Raw genomic sequence first — 18,235 nt, forward strand, 5'->3', positions numbered from 1 at the left:
TGCTCGGTAATTCCCCTCTTTCAGTTGTCTCATAAGATGTCCCATCTTTGTACAAATATAGTTACCTTTCCCAGTTAGGAAAACCCCTTTTGCCCTCACTCCCTATTGTAATCACCATCTACCTTTCTCTGCTCCCCTTTAAAGAAAAAGAGAAAATAAATAAGCCCGCTGCCACAAATCTGTCTCCTCTCATATTCTCTGAGAATTTCACTCAAATTTCAGTTTCCCACTCCATCACTACACTAAAACTTTTTGTCAAGATCACAAATGACCTCCCTATATGGACTCTTTGCAATTAAATTTCAATCAGTTTCCACTTCTTTTATTTGACCTATCGGCAGAGCCTGAGACTGTGGCTCATTCCTCATTCTTTTCTTTCTTGACTTCCATGACCCTAGATTCTCCTGTTTTGTTTTGTTTTTTTTTACTCTGGCCACTCTCCTCATTCTCTTCTGCTGGTTCTACCCCACCTCCCCAAACTTTAATTGGTGGAGTCTGTCATGGCTCAATGTTTGTTCCTTATAAACACCTCCACTCTCCCCTGGCCCCACTGAATACCAAATTCATACTTCCAACTGCCTACTTGTCATTTCAACTTTGTTTTCTAACCAGCATACCAAATCAACTCCGAGTACACTCCACCAACACCTAACGGAGATTCCCCCTGTAGCAGCGGTTTTCAACCTTTTCCATCTCATGGCACACATAAAGTAATTACCAGGAATCTGTGGCAAACCAAAAAAATATATTATAATTTTTGCCAATCTGACAAAAAAATAGGTTTAATTTTGATTCATTCATACTGGACGGCTATTGTTGTGTTGGCTGTTTTCTTTATTTCTTTTTTTTTTTTTAACTGATAATCTAAGGGAATAAAGGTCAGTGCCCCTGACTAAATAGTCAGGTATTGCATGTTTTAAAAATTCTTGTGGTGCACCGTGTGCAATGACTCACAGGTTGAAAATCACTGCCCTACAGTTTTCCCCGTTTCAATTAATGAAAAATCTATTCTGCCAATTAGTCTTCCAGAAGTCATCCTTGACTCTCTTCCTCCACACTTCATGACTAATCCATCAACAAATCCTGTTGGTTTCACCCTCAAAATATGTCGAGAATCCAACTACTTCTCAATACCTCTGGTCTACGCTGCCATCATCTCTCACCTCAATTATAGAAAAAAGCTTTCTAATCATCTCCCTGCTTCTGCCCTCACTGCGCCACAGCCAATTTTCAGCACAGCCACTAGAATAATCCCTTGAAAACATAAATGTAATCATTCCAGTCCTCAGCTAAAACCCTCTGTCTTCCCTGTATCTCAGAGGAAAAACCCAAGTCCTCAGTCTCTCCTCAGACCCTGTGTGACAGGGCCCTGTTACTTCTCTGACTTCATATCCCACCATCCTCTCCTTTGCCAACTTGCTCCCATTAGCCATCTCCTTGCTTCTTACACACACCTGGCGAGGTATCACAGCATGGCCTCTGCATTTGCCATTCCATTGCTTAAATGCTTTCCCTTTAGATTGTACTTGTGTCACACTCTCACCTCATTCAAATAGTTGCTCTGGTATCTCTTTTTCACTGAGGTCTTTTCAGACAACCCACTTAAAATTGCACATCCAGTAACCCCCTTACCTTCTCTCTGGCTTCATTCATTAGCATAATGTTTATGTCCTTCTAACAAAGTATTTATTTTACTATTACTTCATTGTTATTAGTTTCCTCCAACAAGATGTACACTCCAAGAAGGCAGGTATTTGGGTCTGTTTTGATCAGTTACCTGTCCTTTAAAAAATCATGCTCCCTTTAAAATACAGAGATGTTCCTAGGATGGAGGCTAGTACATTTCCCAACCCCTGTTGCATCTAAGTGATGTCATTTGACAATTTCTCAACAGTGAAATACTGGTGAAAGTAATGTGTGTCCCTCCTGAGTCAGCAGGTTTAAAGAGGGATTATTTCTACCCTTATCTTCCAGGAGGTTGCTGAAGATCCACAAAACTTGGAAATCTCCATCAGCCCGAATCTCCATCAGTTGCAGGGATCTGGCCCCTCCAACTCTCCACTCCCCAATCCAACCTTCACTCTCCTGTCATTAACAAATATTTTATTAGGGCTTTATATGAGTGAAAACTAAAATTTTACTTAAATTTCAGTTTATTACCCTAAATAATGTTAATGCCTGAGTCTCCAAATTTTTGATCCACTGAAATGCCCAAGAAAAAAATTGTTAAATGAATGAACATAATTAATGAAGAAATGAAAGCAAAGGAAATGTTAATGATATAAATAAACCTTAAAACATCTGGTGAATTAGTGAATAAAAGAATGAATTCTGTTGAATGAATGAATTTACTGTTAGTGAATTCCCTGCTATTAGTTTCCTTGTTTCATATTTTCTTATGTTGTTGCAATGCTTTCCTATAATGTAGACCCATATTTTTTCTTAGGAAACTTTTTCTTATGTTTACTTTGAATTTCTCTTTCATAAATACTTTGCATTACTGTTTTTCACCTTTAGCTAAATTGCGTTAAACAATGTTGTTCCTTCCTTTTTATATTTTTCAAATATTTATATATCATTATCATGAGTTCCACTTACTATTGTTGAACTAAACTACACATTATTAGTTTCTTGTTAAAAGAGCTCCCCATCCTCTTAATCATGTTTTCCTCTTACTTTGAACTCTCTTTAATTTGTCTACACCTTCATCCTTAAAATACATCAGGAACAAATCTGAAATAGGCAGTAGCTACTGAGAACGATATGGCCAAAAACCCATATTGCTTTAGTCTTTGAGATCCCAGATGAAATCAGCAACTGTGTGAGTACCTGAGGCACAGAAATGATGGCACATTCCCTCTGAATTCCCAGTAACTAGTGCAGTTTTTAGAATGTGGTGAGCTGCCAATGTATGTCTCATGCATGAACAATAAATGAAATGCTATATTATGAAGTTAATCTGACCCCATGGATTATTGTTCCCTTTCTATGAAACCTAATTCAGTTTGCAGACAGCTTAAAAAGTATTCCTGATGTTGGTGAAGTTGCTATATTTTCAGAAAAAATCACGGGAGCATTTTGGTGTCTTGACCGTAGACCAACAAACCCTCCATGATCATGAAGACGACACACATTTCTGTTTTTGTTGCTGTAACCCTAAACCAGTTGAATTCTTATCACACTCAGGATTGCAGTTGCCTAACTTGAACATTACTCATGAGGAGAACAATGACAGTTCTGCGTGTCATACATTTCTAGAAAATGAGGAATTATTACCTTTCAAAAAATTTAAGTGCAATATTTGGCTCCCGGCAGTAGCCCAATATTTTACATATGCCAGTGCTCTGACCCACTTTAAGATGGATGAGGAAGAAATTTGCTAAGGGGATTTATAATGTTTTAAAGGATCATTGAATCTCCTAAGTAAAAGGAGTGCATTTTTTCCAATACAATAGTCACAGACTTAATAAGGATCATTTCCTTAAAGGCAAACTTTCATTATGCATGCCAAAGATTTTGTGAAATCCATTTGCACAATCTCCTACAGACACTTCTTTCCCAGAAAATGACTGAGATTCAGCCATTTCTCTTTTCCCCTTACATAGACCTCTGCCCTGAGACCTAGAGGAGAATGTTAAATTACTAACGAACTGTATTACCTACAAGAAAATGAATCTGATTTTTAATCTTCTCTTTAACAAGTAAGCTAAGTTCAATAGCAAAACTATCTACTGGATTCAAATTTACCACATCAACCTCGGAAACAGCCCACTGCAACTATGTCTTGGTTACAATCTAATGTTTTACAATTTTTTAGGTTTTATTATTTCAAAAATTTCCCAGCCTATGAAAATATGCATAATTCAAAGAAAGGCACACTTTAATGAAATAATATGATTCAAAATAAAGTGGTATATATACAGTCATTAAGGGCAAATAATGAAACTCACAAAGGCAATGAACAAATTCTGTAGAAACTCAAGTGGGTGAAGTAAAGATGCAGTTGATAAATTCCCATAGAACTCAGTGGATAAAGACAAATAATCTATAATAATAAAAGCATAATATGCTAATTAGACCAGACATCCTCCCAGATGTCCTTCCTTCTGGACAAAGCTGCAGTGGGCAGGGCATCAGGCCTCTAGTCAATATATAAGAAACTTAACATTTGCAGACTTATAATTTACTTATCATTTAATCTGAATAAGAGAACAAAATAAATGAAGAAATGGTAATCACAGAAATTATAGAAGAAAACTGTTCAAAGCTAAAAAATGGATTAAAAGACAGGTATTAGTAAGCACTGAAAGGTATGATTAACCCCTGAAACAGTTGTGCTAGGTGAAATAAATCATGTCATCTATAAAGAGCTTGCCTTAGATAACACATATATATGAGAATAATTACATTCAAAGCAATTTATTGTACCTTAGTGGAAATAGTAAAAACAATAGCAACATTTATTAGGCATCTGCCTTGTTTCAGGTCCTCTGCTGGCATGACTCAGAAGTTGAGCATTGACCCATGAACCAGGAGGACAAAGTTTGATTCTCAGTCAGGGCACATGCCTGGGTTGCAGGCTCCATCTCCAGTGTGGAGCATGCAGAAGGCAGCCAATCAATGATTCTCTATCATCATTGATGTTTCTATCTCTCTCTCACTCCACCTTCCTCTCTGAAATCAATAAAAATGCATTAAAAAAGAGTATTTGTAAAACTCATTTAATCATCCCCTTCATGAAGTGTGTGTAATAATTATCCTCACAGAAAGTAAGAAGCAGAGGCAGTTTTCAAACACAGGCAATCTTCTTTTCTATGTTCTTAACTGCTCTGCTCTTCTGTTAGAGTTCACCTTATACTACAGCATTTAACTTAACATATATGTTTACTGAATAATAATCAAGATCATAGTGCAAAGGCTCTTGAAGAATACCAAAAAACCTGCAAATCTGTGATCTTGGATTTCAAAAGGTTGTAGTCATAAAACTATAGTAATCAAGATAGTGTGGCACTGCCCTGCCAGATGAGGTGGCTCAGTTGGTTGGAGTGCCATCCCACACACCAAAATGTTGCAGGTTTGATTCCCAATCAGAGTATAAACCTATGTTTCAGTTTTAGTCCCTGTGCAGGGCGCATATGGAGGCAATCGACTGATGTTTCTCTCTCACACTGATGTTTATCTCTCTTTTTGCTCTTTCTAAAAATCAATTTTAAGAAAAGATGGTGTTGCATTGATGAAAGCATAGAAAACTAGATCAATGAGCAAAAAGAGAGTCCAGAAATAGACCCACATAAATGTTGTCAACTGACCTATGGCAGAGGAGCACAGACAGCACAGTGGAGAATATAAATGGTGCTGAAACACCTGGGCATCGACATGCAAAAAATGAGAAACATGAATTGAGATACACACCGTATACCCTTCACAAAAATTAATTCAAACTGGAGCACAGACCTCAATGTCTCTAACACTGAGGTCTGTGATCCAGTTTGAATTAATACAAGTCTTTATTAATTCTATTAAAATGGAATAACCAGATGACCGGCAGGTAGCTATGACATGCCCTGACCATCAGGTGGCAGACCCTCAATGTAGGAACTGCTCCCTGGTGGTCAGTGGGCTTCCACAGCCAACCTCCCGTAGTCCCTCCCCCTGGCTGGCCAGCCCTGATCACCAGCTAGACCCTCCCTGATCGCCATCCAGGCCAAGGGACCCCACACATGCACGAATCCATGCACCGGGTCTCTAGTATGAGATAACATAAGAGAAAATCTAGATGACCTTACGTCCGACAATGGCATCCTAGTTGGAACACCAAAGTCCTGATTCATGAAAGGAATAACTGATAAGCTGGACTTCATTAAAACAAAAAAAAGTCCTTTTTGTAAAAGACACTTTCAAAAGAATGAAGACAAGCCACAGGATGAGAGGAAATAAATGCACAAGAAATATTTGTTAAAGGATTGTTATCCAAAATATACAAAGAAATCTTAAAAATCAACAATAAGAAAACAAAACCCCAAATTTTTGAAATGCCCAACACCTTAACAGTCACCTCCCCAACAAAGACACACAAATGGCAGATAAGTATATGGAAAAATGCTACACATCACACATCACCAGGAAAGTGCAAATTAAAACAGCAATGAGATATCATGACACCCATATTAAAATGGCCAAAACCTGGAACACGACCAACAACAAACACTAGTGAGGATGTGGAGCAACAGAAACTCTCACGCATTGCTGGTATGAATGCAAAATTGTACAGCTACTTTAGAAGATATTTTAGCATTTTTTAACAAAACTAAACACACTCTTAGCATATTATCCAGCAATAGCAATAGTCTTTGATATTTACTTAAAGAAGTGGAAAACTTATGTCTATCCAAAAACCTGCATACAGATGTTTATAGTAGTCTTTATAAGAGCCAAAACTTGGAAATAACCAAGATGTCCTTTAGTAGGTGAATGGACACATAAAAAGTGGTACATTCAGACAATAGACTTTATTCAGCACTAAAAAGAAATGTGCTTCCACCTCTTAGCTATTGTAAATAATGCTGCTATGAACATAGGAGTGCATACATTCTTTCTGGTGTTTCAGGATTCTTAAGATATATTCCTGGAAGTGGGATCACTGGGTCAAATGGCAGTTCCATATTTAATTTTTTGAGGAAACTCTGTTTTCCATAATGGCTGAACCAGTCTGCATTCCCACCATCAGTGTACTAGGATTCCCTTTTCTCCACACCTTTGCCAGCACTTGTTGCTTGTTGAGTTGTTGATGGTAGCCATATGGAAACAGCCCAAGTGCCCATCAGTAGATGAGTGGACAACAAAGCTATGGCACTGCCTAGGAGGCATGGCTCAGTGATTAAGCATGGGCCTATGAACCAGGAGGTCACAGTGTGATTCCTGATCAGGGCATATACCCAGGCTGTGGGCTTGATCCTTAGTGGGGAGTGTGCAGGAGGCAGCCTATCAATGATTCTTCTCATCATTGATGTTTCTCTCTCCCCCCGCCCTTCCTCTCTGAAATCTATAAAAATATATTTTAAAAAATTAATAAAAAGCTGTAGTACATTTACACTATGGAATACTATGCAGCAGTAAAAAGGAAGGATCTCTTACTCTTTGAGACAACATGGAGGGACTGGAGAGTATTATGCTAAGTAAAATAAGCCAGTCAGAGAAAGACAAGTATCACATGATCTCACTCATATGTGGAATCTAATGAACAAAATAAACTGATGAACAAAATAGAACCAGAGACAGAAGCATGGAATACACTGTGGAATCTCAGCGGGAAGGCAGAGGTGGGTGTGTAGGTGGGAAGAGATCAACAAAAGAACTTGTATGCATTTATTTATGCATAACCCATGGACACAGACAATAGGATGGTGAAGGCCTGTGGTGGGGAATGGGGTGGGCTAGAAGTGATCAATGGGGATAATGGGGACCTATGTAATACTTTCTACAATAAATATTTTTTAAAAAGAAATGAGTTATCAAGCCATGGAAAGATATGGAGGGAAGTTAAATTTATATTACTAAGTGGAAGAAGCCAGTCTGAAAAGACTGCTTACTGTATGATTACAAGTATACAACATTCCAGAAAATGCAAAACTATGGAGGCCATAAAATAATCAGTCATGGCCAGGGGATAGGGGAGGAATGAGTAGGCAAAGAAGTGAAGATGTTTAGGACAGTGAAACTACTCTGTATGATACTATGATGGTGAATACATGCCATTATACATTTGTCCAAACCCACCGAATGTACAACACCAAGAGTGAACCCTAATGGCAACTATGAACTTTGATTGATAAATATATGTCAAAGCAGGTTCATCAACTGCAACAGTGTACCACTCTGGTGGTGGGTGCTGATAACGAGGGGGCCTATGCATGTGTGGGGATGGGGATATATGAGATATCTCTGTATCTCACTCTCATTTTTTCTGTTAAAAAAACAAAGATATTTTAAAAGATAGAGAGATTCTAGTCCATTATGAGTGAATAGATATATACATACCTACTTTCTAAGTGCAGTTCAGAGCCAGATCTAAGAAGTAATAAAGGCAGGAAGTTTGGGTTGAGTTGTGAGCATCTAAAGCATTTTATGGTGCGATAACAAAGTTTTTTAAAATATAGGTTAAGGGCTCCAAAGAATGAAAAGAATTCTGAGAAGAAATTTCAAAAGGATTCCAGGTGGGTATCAAAGTATAAATATTATGGAAACAGGAAGAGGTTGGTAAAAGAGAACAAACTTTCAGTTACAATATGAGGCAGTTGGATAATCTAATTTTATAACTGGATGATGGCAGTTGTCACAGTACACTGCATAGCTGAAATTTGCTGAGAGGAGAACGGAAATGCTCTCACCAAATAGGAAAAAGAAATGTAAACTTGAGGTGATGGGTATGTTCATTAACTCGATGAGAGAAATGTGTTCACAATGTATACTTATATGAAATCATCACATTTAAATATCTTACTTTATCTGTCAATTGCATGTCAATAAAGATGACAAAAGTATAAATACTAGTGTAAAGTTGGCAAAGAACCTATTAATGGAAGGACAAGGAGGCGAACCTGAGGGGAGAATGTTTGTGGCAGGTTACAGTAGAGATCAGCATGGGAGGGTGGACATCACCTTGGTCTGGTGAAGAAGTTGACCTCACTTTAACCTTCATTCCCAAGTAGGGAAACCTCAGATGGTTGGGTAAACATATTCATGTAACTGTGAAGAAGATCATTTAGACTTAATAATGGTGACCCTTTATTAAAAATAAGCAGGAAGAAAACCAAACAGATCAGTTGATACAAATACTATTTTTGTAGTTACTTCAAAATAGGATTGCTCATTTTTTTTTCATTCTTCATGCAAAACATAATTAAAATGTACTGTGTCAATTTGTGGCGAAAACCATCCTGTGTGAAGAAAATATTGAGTCCATGTTTACTAACATTAAGTTAGAAAGAATAGCCTGAGCTGAAAAGTGTCGCTAGCCAGTTCTGAGTCCATGGCGTGAGCACCCTCGGTGATGCCAGGCCGATGCTGGGCGCTTTGGGATATCTGAGGGTCAGGTAGGAGCACGGATGCATGTGGAGAGGCAGCCTCATGGAACTGGAGATTATTGGTACATGAGGGTGAGGGAAAACTTGGTCATTTTAAAGTGGAAGCCAATGGAGACCCCAAGCAGGGGAGTGATTTGCCTCAAACAATGTAGGGTGGACTCAGGGCAAGTCCTCAGACTTCCCAGGTCCCGTCACACCGCTCTTTTCTCCACTCTGATTGAATAATGCCTTTTCTGGTTGAGTGACCTCTTAAAATTTAATATCCTTTTATCTTTAGCTTCTGAAATAGAAAGCTAAAAATCAATTACTATCTATAGTTTTCTGGAAACAAAATTTGTATCTGTATTAAAATAGCTAAGGATGCATGGCAATAGATAAATATCAATGTGAAGAATTCCGGATATATGGCTTTACCCACTTTACTTCTACTAAATGCCCCTGAAAGTGATCACAGCCTATAATCGCCCTACTGCTTCTATAAAACTACAGAAGAAAAAATATAAATTTCCTCCAAAGTTAAAGAACCATGTTTCATATTTGACAGAGCAGGATGGAGACAGCGGGAAGGCAGGCGATGACCAGGACAAAAAGGCACAAGTAGAAGGAGGGCTATCAAGCAAGAGCAAGCAGAGTCAGAGAGACAGGAAGAAGGGCATCAAGAATAAGAGAGGAATCAGGAGGGAGGGAGGAGAGGCGGCAATGAGAGATGATCAGTCTTGGTGTTTAAAGTGATATCTAGTTGGCAGCCTGTGACAGTCACCAAGAGCAAGTAGGAAGTTCCACACACACTCCCAACACACTGCACCCTGCAGGCCAACAGCACCAGTCTCATCAGACTTAGCTAGCTGCTGATATTAGTAATAGGAAGAGGAAAGGGAAGGCCACACATTCTAAGCATGGTCATCTGGGCAGCTTCACCAGCCAGCTGCAACTTCACACTCCCCTGGGAACTCCTGGTTCATTCCCTGAAGATCACTGCAGGGAGGATTCCAACAAGGGGAAGATGGGCACATGTGCTGTGAAGTCAGGGTGACAGAGGAAAGGCACTTACCTGTCAGCCTAACTAACGGGGGTGGGGGGGTGGAGGGGTGGGGGGGAATGTAATTGGCTGGGAGTGGAGCACCACAAGCATGTTGAGGTCGTGGAAGGTTAAAATCCCCAAACAAAACATTCTCTCTCTCTCCCTTGCTTGCTCTTGCTCTCCTGTTTCTCATTTGCTCTGTGACCTACACTCGTCCATGCTCTAGCCTGCCGTGTGCCCTTAGCGGCTGCGTGGTCCATGGCCATGCGGACCCCACACCCAATGGACAGCAGCTGTGAACACAGCTACGCAGGCCAGATGCTGCACCGAACTGGGCTTTATTATGGAGCGGAGGCTCTGGGCAGTGGCTTTGGCCTGAGCCCTGCTGAAGACAAGGCTGACGTTTTTCATGGTGAGATGGAGGGAGATGGGACCTTGGAGGGCAACTCCCTTAATCTTACATCATCAATAAAGCTTCCCATGATACCTCCCTCCTCCCATGGGGGCCTCAGGAAATTATTTTCCCCACGGCACCCCAAGAGCTCCACTTCCAACGGTAACAGGTGGGGACACACAGGGCACCCCACCAATAACAGTACCGATGAGAACCTAAACAACTAGCCAGCCAGCAATATTTGTTGAGGATATACTTCGTGTTGTTGTTTATAATAAAACGATTAACAGGGTAACTTCTGAGAGCAGTATATGAATAAAATTTAAAGTGAAGGACGAGATTGTGATGCTGAGTGAATATGGAAAGCCTCTCGCAGGTGGCAATATTGTGTCTCTGAACAGGTGCGAATGTTCTAGAGCCTCAGTGCAATGAGGGCAGTGTTCTCCCTCGGATGTGGCACTGGTTGCCATCCTGGCGGATCTGCCCAGAGCCGGAATCCCTGAGAAAACAACTGGAGAGAAAGACAGTATGTTGCTGATGAGCATGTGGGATGGAGAGATCGTAGAAAAATAAGAAAATATTCCATTCTACAAGATATCATTTCTGCAAATACAGCACTACGGGTGCAGTAGGGGGGAAGTACAGATTCCTAGGGCGATGGTTATTGAAATGTTAATTTTATGAATTTTATGAAATCAGAATATCAGGTAGCCAGATGGTCAAAGGAGGAAACTTTGTCTGAAACCAGCAGGGTCACACTAGATAAATGTCATCTTGGTGCTTTGAACGGGTCTGTGGGCTAATTAGATCTATCTACTACTCAGCTACTGCTCTGAGTTGGAAATTAAACCAGCATCCAAACGGATGCAGAAGAGGGGTCATGGACTCTCCACAGACCCTATATCTTGGGAAACACATGGCCTGGAATTGGGCTTTTCTCACTGCGACTGGAATACTCATAAAACCCCCCATAAAATCTAGTAACTTGGAAAAAAAGAGGAAAAGAAGAGACAGTATAAAGGCTCTGTGGAATAGCGGAGTTTGGAAATAATTTTCAATAGTGACTATAAGGAAATTTTGGAAAGCTTTTTGGCAGCCCCCTTGTCATAAAAAAAAATGGATGCAATAAGGAGCTATTTAAGAAAACTATAATGGCAACTGCAGAAAAAAAAAATGAGACTCGTTGGAAAAATTAAGCAACAGAAATTATCTAGTACAAAATCTAACTGATGTGGAGAACACACTCGAGCCATCAAAAAAAAGCATAGAATGAAAATAATAAAGGTTCCTCTATAATTGGTGTTGAAGGCAGATAACAGAAATCAAACCCTAAGGATTATAGACTTTGCTAAGGAATAAAGCAGAAATCTTCTAACGGCGGCAGTAATCACAGCCTTACTTGAAGAAGCACACGAACCTGGGAAAAGACCTGAGCAGATCATGAGCAGCAGTTCCTACACTGTGGGCAAAATCAATGAAAAAACAAGTTCGTACCCTAATTTTTAATTTACAATTACATTTCAAATCTTAGATAGTCAAAACATTAAAGTAAAACAGAACAACTACCTGAAAATGCACCAGCTATGCTTTATTTCATGTGTGAAGGTTACAGGATATTCTTAAATGTACGCAAATTATATGAAGATACACTCTACCCAAAGGGAAAATTAATTAAAATTAAGGATTTAAGGAATGAGTTAATGTGATTAAAAGAATTATATAGTTTACTCTGAGAGCCTAAAATAGTTTTAAACACAGAAAATATTTGTCACTAAATAAGGACCTTATGAAATGATAGAACACAAGAATAGAGAAAAGAGACAACTTAAGTAGTTTATAAAAATTTTTTTCTAAAATTTATTATTCTGAACTGAGTAATATTTGACTGAGGCAAGGCATAAGACACACTTAAAAATAAACAAACTACCCTCTCAGGAATTTGAGCTTGCTTGTTTACTTGTGTTCTTCACCCTGAGGTATTATCAATACAATGTGGATATTTAGAGAAGAAGTATCACACAACACCTGAATTAAGCTAAAAGCGTCATTAACATTTTCTGGCAAGCCATTGTCCTCACTTAAAGTTCATAACTCTGGGTTTGACAAGCTCAAAGTCCTAATGTTGTTTTAATGACATCATTTATTTCCCAAGGACCAGTGACGTTGCCACAGATTCTCATACATTTTAAATGAGAAAGAAAGAAACTCCCACATATCTAACCATCACTGTAGCATAATTCAAATAATATTAGAATTTCAGGTCCTTTTAGGGAAAAAAATATCTCTAAAAAATTTTTTTTACAAACATTACTATTATGTATCAGTTTGTATTCAACTATATAATTGTTATTCAAACTTATTTCAGTCCTTAATTTTAGTCAAGATATTTTGACCTAATAGTCACTTGCTCTTGATATTAAAAACAAATAAAAACTCAATGACAAAAATATCACAGGAAATGTCCAGCACATAGAGCTCAAATGGCCTAGTAAAATAGTTGTTGAAAAATTGTGAACATTTGTATTAGAAAATAGAAGGTTAAATCTGCCACACATTACTGATGCTAATGAATTCCAACCACAATGGACTTTCCTATGAGAACAACTCAAGCTTCCATTGATAACTGAAAATGTAGCCTTTGTTTATAAATGCACACACTTTGTCTCCCATATAAGTCCATTAAATTTAAGAGTTAAGAGTAGTAAACAGTGGGAAATTTACCATATGATGAATGCCAAAGTATTTGCTATTTGTTTTTACAGTTCAGATGAGAAATTGATCAGTAACCCTGAAAACAACATTTAAAATGTTTAATTTTCGCAAGACGTTTTAGACATTTTTCATTTAATCCTCTGACCTCTGAAACTATAGTTGAAAATCTAGTTTCTACATGGATATTTGTGAGGATTAAAGCTAGAAAAATTAAAACGACTTCCCAACCCTACTTTAAGAACCACCAGTGGAAAAGAATGCAAGAGCAATAAATATCATATCCAAGTTTAAATTTTCAATAAAGTAAACATACTTGGATTTTTAAAAAGTATCTGTTTCTAATTTTATCGTATTCAAAATTAGCATATTCCCCCAAATTATCTTTGAGTTTATTTCAGTTCGGCAAACATTTTTCTGAAATCCTACCTTCCACTTGTGCCTGGTAGACCACATTAACACAGTATCTCAAAGTAAACTCCCCCTGGGCTCAAAGTACATGGGTTCAAGGTCTAGTTGTGATACTGTGTGGTTTGATCAAGTCAATTCACTTCTCTACGCCTCAGTTTTCTTAACTGTAAAATAAAAAGATTGGACTCACTAACCTCCAACTTTCAACGTTGGGAAGATCACTATGCCATCTAATGAAATGCCTACATCAGTAAACCAGTCATTCTGTTCTATGGAAAAAAACAACAAGAACAACACACCCAGACCTTTGTCAGACACCCAGCTGTCGTCCCAGGACCACTTTGCGATGTATCAGCTACCCACAGATATTTTCAGGAAAGTTGTTCCCTACCAAAGCAAAAGTAACCTCTGCTCAACAAAGGAAAGAATGTGTTTTGGAGTAACCGACAAATGAGAGAAAGCATTCACTCTTACTTACAAATAGTTCCCAACAGAGGCTCTAGCCAGTGTGCACACAATTAGGTTCCGAGCGAGATCCAGGGAAATGAGGCAGATTGACAGGTAAAGCTGAGAGAAAGGCATTGGCATTGGAAGAAAGTATAACACTGGCCCTTTCCTCCTGGGAGAAAGCGTGCCCACCCTGTACTTCAGCACACAGTGGTATCTAAAATAGATGGGGGATTAACCTATAAAAGGGTGAAGTTCATGAGGTTTGCACAGATCTTGCAGGAAGCCCTGTGAACCCACACTGCTCAGTTTCCTGCTTGGGGGAATGAATTCCAAGGGACCAATAAGCCACAGTGACGTCTTACAATAAAGGAAACAAGGGGAACTCAATTTCTTAAAGCGTCAAAGGCCCGAGGAATGGGAACCTTTGTAAGGAATCTGGCTAAAGCATCTTCTAACTAAGCGGCAGAGAGGTGGGTCCCTCATGGCAGCCCACTTTGGCAAGCAAGCTGCATTCATGGCAAAGTCATGCGGCCATTGGGTCCTTCCTAATGTCAGCTGGCATGCAATGCTTCACCTCTTAGCTCTGGACTTCTTACCTGTTGACTGAGAATGATGAACCGTAACGCTGAGTTTTCAACCAAATTTGTACATTATTGGGCATGTCTGAAGGCCATGCTTCCCTAATTTTCTACTGGAATGGCTTTGAGAAGAACAGTCGATATGCATGAGCCTCGGTTTTTATCCAAATATATCTAAAAATGCTGAGATCTGACAGGGTAAGGAGAGAAAATGCGGCATTTTCTCTTTCTGACCACAGTGTTAATGCAGTGAGCAGAGTGTGGAGTTGGGAGGCAGACAGACATGGGCGGAGTGCCCAGCTGACGCTCCTGGGGTGTGGCAGCGGGGAAATGATTGCACGTCCCCACCTGCCTCTGCTGGTCTTCTCTCCGGTTCTTCAGAGAGGCTGCCTCTGCACTTCTTATCCGCTCCGTTCTGCTCTTAAAGGTGCCTGTCCTAAAGAATGCATGTGCTGATACACAGTTTGCCAATCAGGTTGAAGATATACATACATGTAGAGATTTTCAACTAGGCAGAATTAAGTCCCCACAGATGAGGAGAAAAAAATCATGAAAGGTTTTATATCTATCTATGTATGCATATGTGTGTGTGTCTATGTATACTATATACTACTATGTACCTGTCTATGTAGGCATACTACATCTGCATGTATGTTTGTGTGCATGCGTGTTTATGTGCATATCCATATTTATGTGTATACATGTGGTATGTGTGCATATTATTTATGTGTACAGATGCATCCATGTGTGTTCATATCTGAAAATACTAAAAGTTCCTATGTTAGATTTGAACTCTTGGAAGATGGCAGGGAGACTTCGTGCCGCAAGTGGAAAACATGACTTTTCAAGTTTAAAGTCATTTAAAATGTGTTCAAAGACATTGAAGTAGATACTTATGGCAGTTTAACATTTTCACCTAAAACCTTATCAGATTTTATGCCCATAGAGGAATAGTGTAAAGGACAAATGTTTGAGGGGAGACGAAGGTGTGAGTCCTGCTGTTTACCCTGACTGCCTTTGCACACTGCAGTAGTATTTCATCTCCGGGGACCTAATCAGTAAGCACCAACTTCCAAACACTGTCTGAGTTACGTGACACAATTGGTGGCATGCGCAGCTACTCAGGGGATATTTGCTTCCCGTTTCCCTAAACAGGGAGGGGGAGCATTGGGAAGGTTTGACAGGTGAGCTGGAGGAGAGACCTTCAGGAGAGAAGATGGGGGAACTCAGCGGGGAGCCTTAAAGGATCAACTCTGGGTGGTTTCCAACCTTCCTAACCTCACTCCTAGAGTCAAGAACATCTTCCTCCGTAAATTAAGGCTAATCCCGTGGCAAGGATTCCTGCATCTGTCTCAAGGCAGTTGATGAAAATCTTGGGAAGACCAGTGAGGTTAAATAGAAATTCATGATGGGTTCACTGTCCTGCTAAACCCTGGGTCCTGGAGAGAATAAGAGGAAGGATCATGCCTCAGAAATTAATGACTTCATCCTGCTTGCCACCCGGCTAACTCGCTATTGAAATTATGAAAAGCCATATTTCCCCAGAGCCGGAGCGGTACCCCAGGCCCATTTCCATAATATTCAATACTATCCCCAATTACGACTTGTAAATTCCACCCACAATTATCAAGCTCCCATTTGATAAGTGAACAGTCCCTGATACTGAAATCAAATTTCATGGCTAATAGCTCTTTGATTACTAGGAATTATTGGTATCTAATTTTAAAAAATGTTGCTTAGTCAAGACAGTCATTACTTTCTAATGGGAGTTGGATCATTTCACGACACCCTTTCCTGCGACTGCTGGGCGCTGGCAGGGCTAATCCTCATTCACAAATGGGCTGCCGTGCACTGGAATTTGATTGTTCAATAAAGTAACGATAACTTCTCCAAGAGTCCCAAGCTGCAGAACACATTATCCTCTTTATATAATACATCCTGCATGTCTTTGGGGATTAGGAAACTTGGGAGCCTTAGAAAATATCAGAATTTTGTTTTTACAAAAATAGACAACTGTGCAACGTTTTCATAGATTTGCTCAGCATGCTCTTCTGAGCTCAGTGGGGTTTGAATGCTTCATGAAACAACCTGACAATAGAGTCTGTAGCCTCTGTCTTCCTCACTCAGCCAGGCCAGTGCTGGCCAAGGAGGGGGAGCAAGTTGCTGAGGGAGTGAAAACATGGAGAAGAGGGTAATAGAACCAGACGGGCCAGCTGAGAGAGACAGGACAGGGATGCATGTCCAGTGTTAAGGTGAAAGGAAGCAAGAAAGACCACAAAAAGCTCAGGTGGAGGTCACAGGAGCAAGTGGATGAAGGCAGGAGGATGGCTCACTATGCTCCGCTAACACCAAGCGCCTGGCCAGGGCGTTCTTTCATGCGGAGCATGGGGCTTTAAAGAAGGCCCAATTCACTCCATAAAACCCCCGTCTAGGCGTGGCAAATGGAAGCTTGCATGGCCACTTAACAAAAAAACTAAACAAAAATCACGAGTCGGGCTCCAGTGATCTGAAATTGAGCCCCCCCTCTGTTGCATGAGGACTGTCATTTTTGTTGAGTTACATAACTTATCTGGAAACTGATGTAAAGGCAACACCTACCACCAGAGGGCGGCAATGAGGATTAATGAGACAACATTACCAAGGGTTAGCATTTGGCCTTGTACTTGGCATGGGCTCAGAAAATATTAATTGCATGCCCTACTGTTATGTGAACTTACTTATGGACACCTGAAGAATATGACAGAAAAAGGTAAAACGATGAAATAAACTTGAATTACGTTTTTCAAAAGAAAGTTTACAAGGTAAGGAATTGAACCTACAGGACTTTGAATATTGGATATACTTTCAGTTATCAAAAATTTTTAAACAATTAATGAAGAGTTAAATCCCTTGGCCGTTCCATAATGAGCAAGATCAATACTTTAAGATGTCACTAGGTGTTGAATTGCTAATTTCAAAAGGGCTTTGAGATTTTTGTTTGTTCTAGTTTGTCTCCACGCTCTCTCTCTCTCTCCCTCCTTCCCCACATCCCTCTCCCTATCCATCTCCCTCTCCCTCTCCACTAACATTCCTCTCCATGATCTCCAAGGCATTGTGAGCACCTTCTGTGTGCCATAAAGACCCAGCCCTTACTGAGCTGAGCCATCCAGGTGTGCAGACAACACAGCACATGTACATCACGTTTACAGTTTGCCAAATTCCCGCACATTCACTTTTCCCCTTAATTCTCACAACCACCCTGTGAGGTGTGGGTGAGGCCGAGGCCATTACTATTCCAATGAAAAGAAGCAGAGACTGAGGTTTGCCGAGTTTCAGTGCGCTTCGGAAATGTGAACAGTGAACTGCTACTTGCTGTCCCCCAGCCCGGCCTGTGTTCATGAGGCTGGTTTGAAAGACTCACGTGCTTATTAGAAAAAGCCCTATCGTGTCCCTTAGAGAACTGTTCAATGATGGAAGCAGGAAGAGGGGAAGGAGCAAATGTGTTTCCTGCCTTGGGTCCGAGCCAGGATAAGCTTCACTACAGGACTCGTTTGGTGGAAGGCGTCATGTGCATACATCCAAGACAATGCCGGTGCCAGGGGATCGCTGT

The 18,235-nt window shown here is 40.0% G+C and overlaps 1 protein-coding gene and 1 pseudogene across 6 annotated transcripts in view; one reads left to right on the forward strand and one right to left on the reverse strand.

Annotated features, from left to right (window-relative positions):
• NRG3 (neuregulin 3) overlaps positions 1–18,235 on the reverse strand; it is a gene marked incomplete at both ends in the record, with an annotated part of 1,054,567 nt that overhangs the window by 876,819 nt on the left and 159,513 nt on the right. The window lies entirely within an intron of this gene.
• Positions 10,363–18,235, forward strand: part of LOC307112476 (eukaryotic peptide chain release factor GTP-binding subunit ERF3A-like) — a 29,963-nt pseudogene continuing 22,090 nt past the window's right edge. The window contains exon 1 of the transcript in view: positions 10,363–10,516. The product of the transcript in view is annotated as a eukaryotic peptide chain release factor GTP-binding subunit ERF3A-like (transcript). The remainder of the gene's footprint in view (positions 10,517–18,235) is intronic.

Source organism: Cnephaeus nilssonii (genome assembly GCF_951640355.1).
Source record: "Cnephaeus nilssonii genome assembly, chromosome: 16".
Classification (NCBI taxonomy): Eukaryota; Metazoa; Chordata; class Mammalia; order Chiroptera; family Vespertilionidae; genus Cnephaeus; species Cnephaeus nilssonii.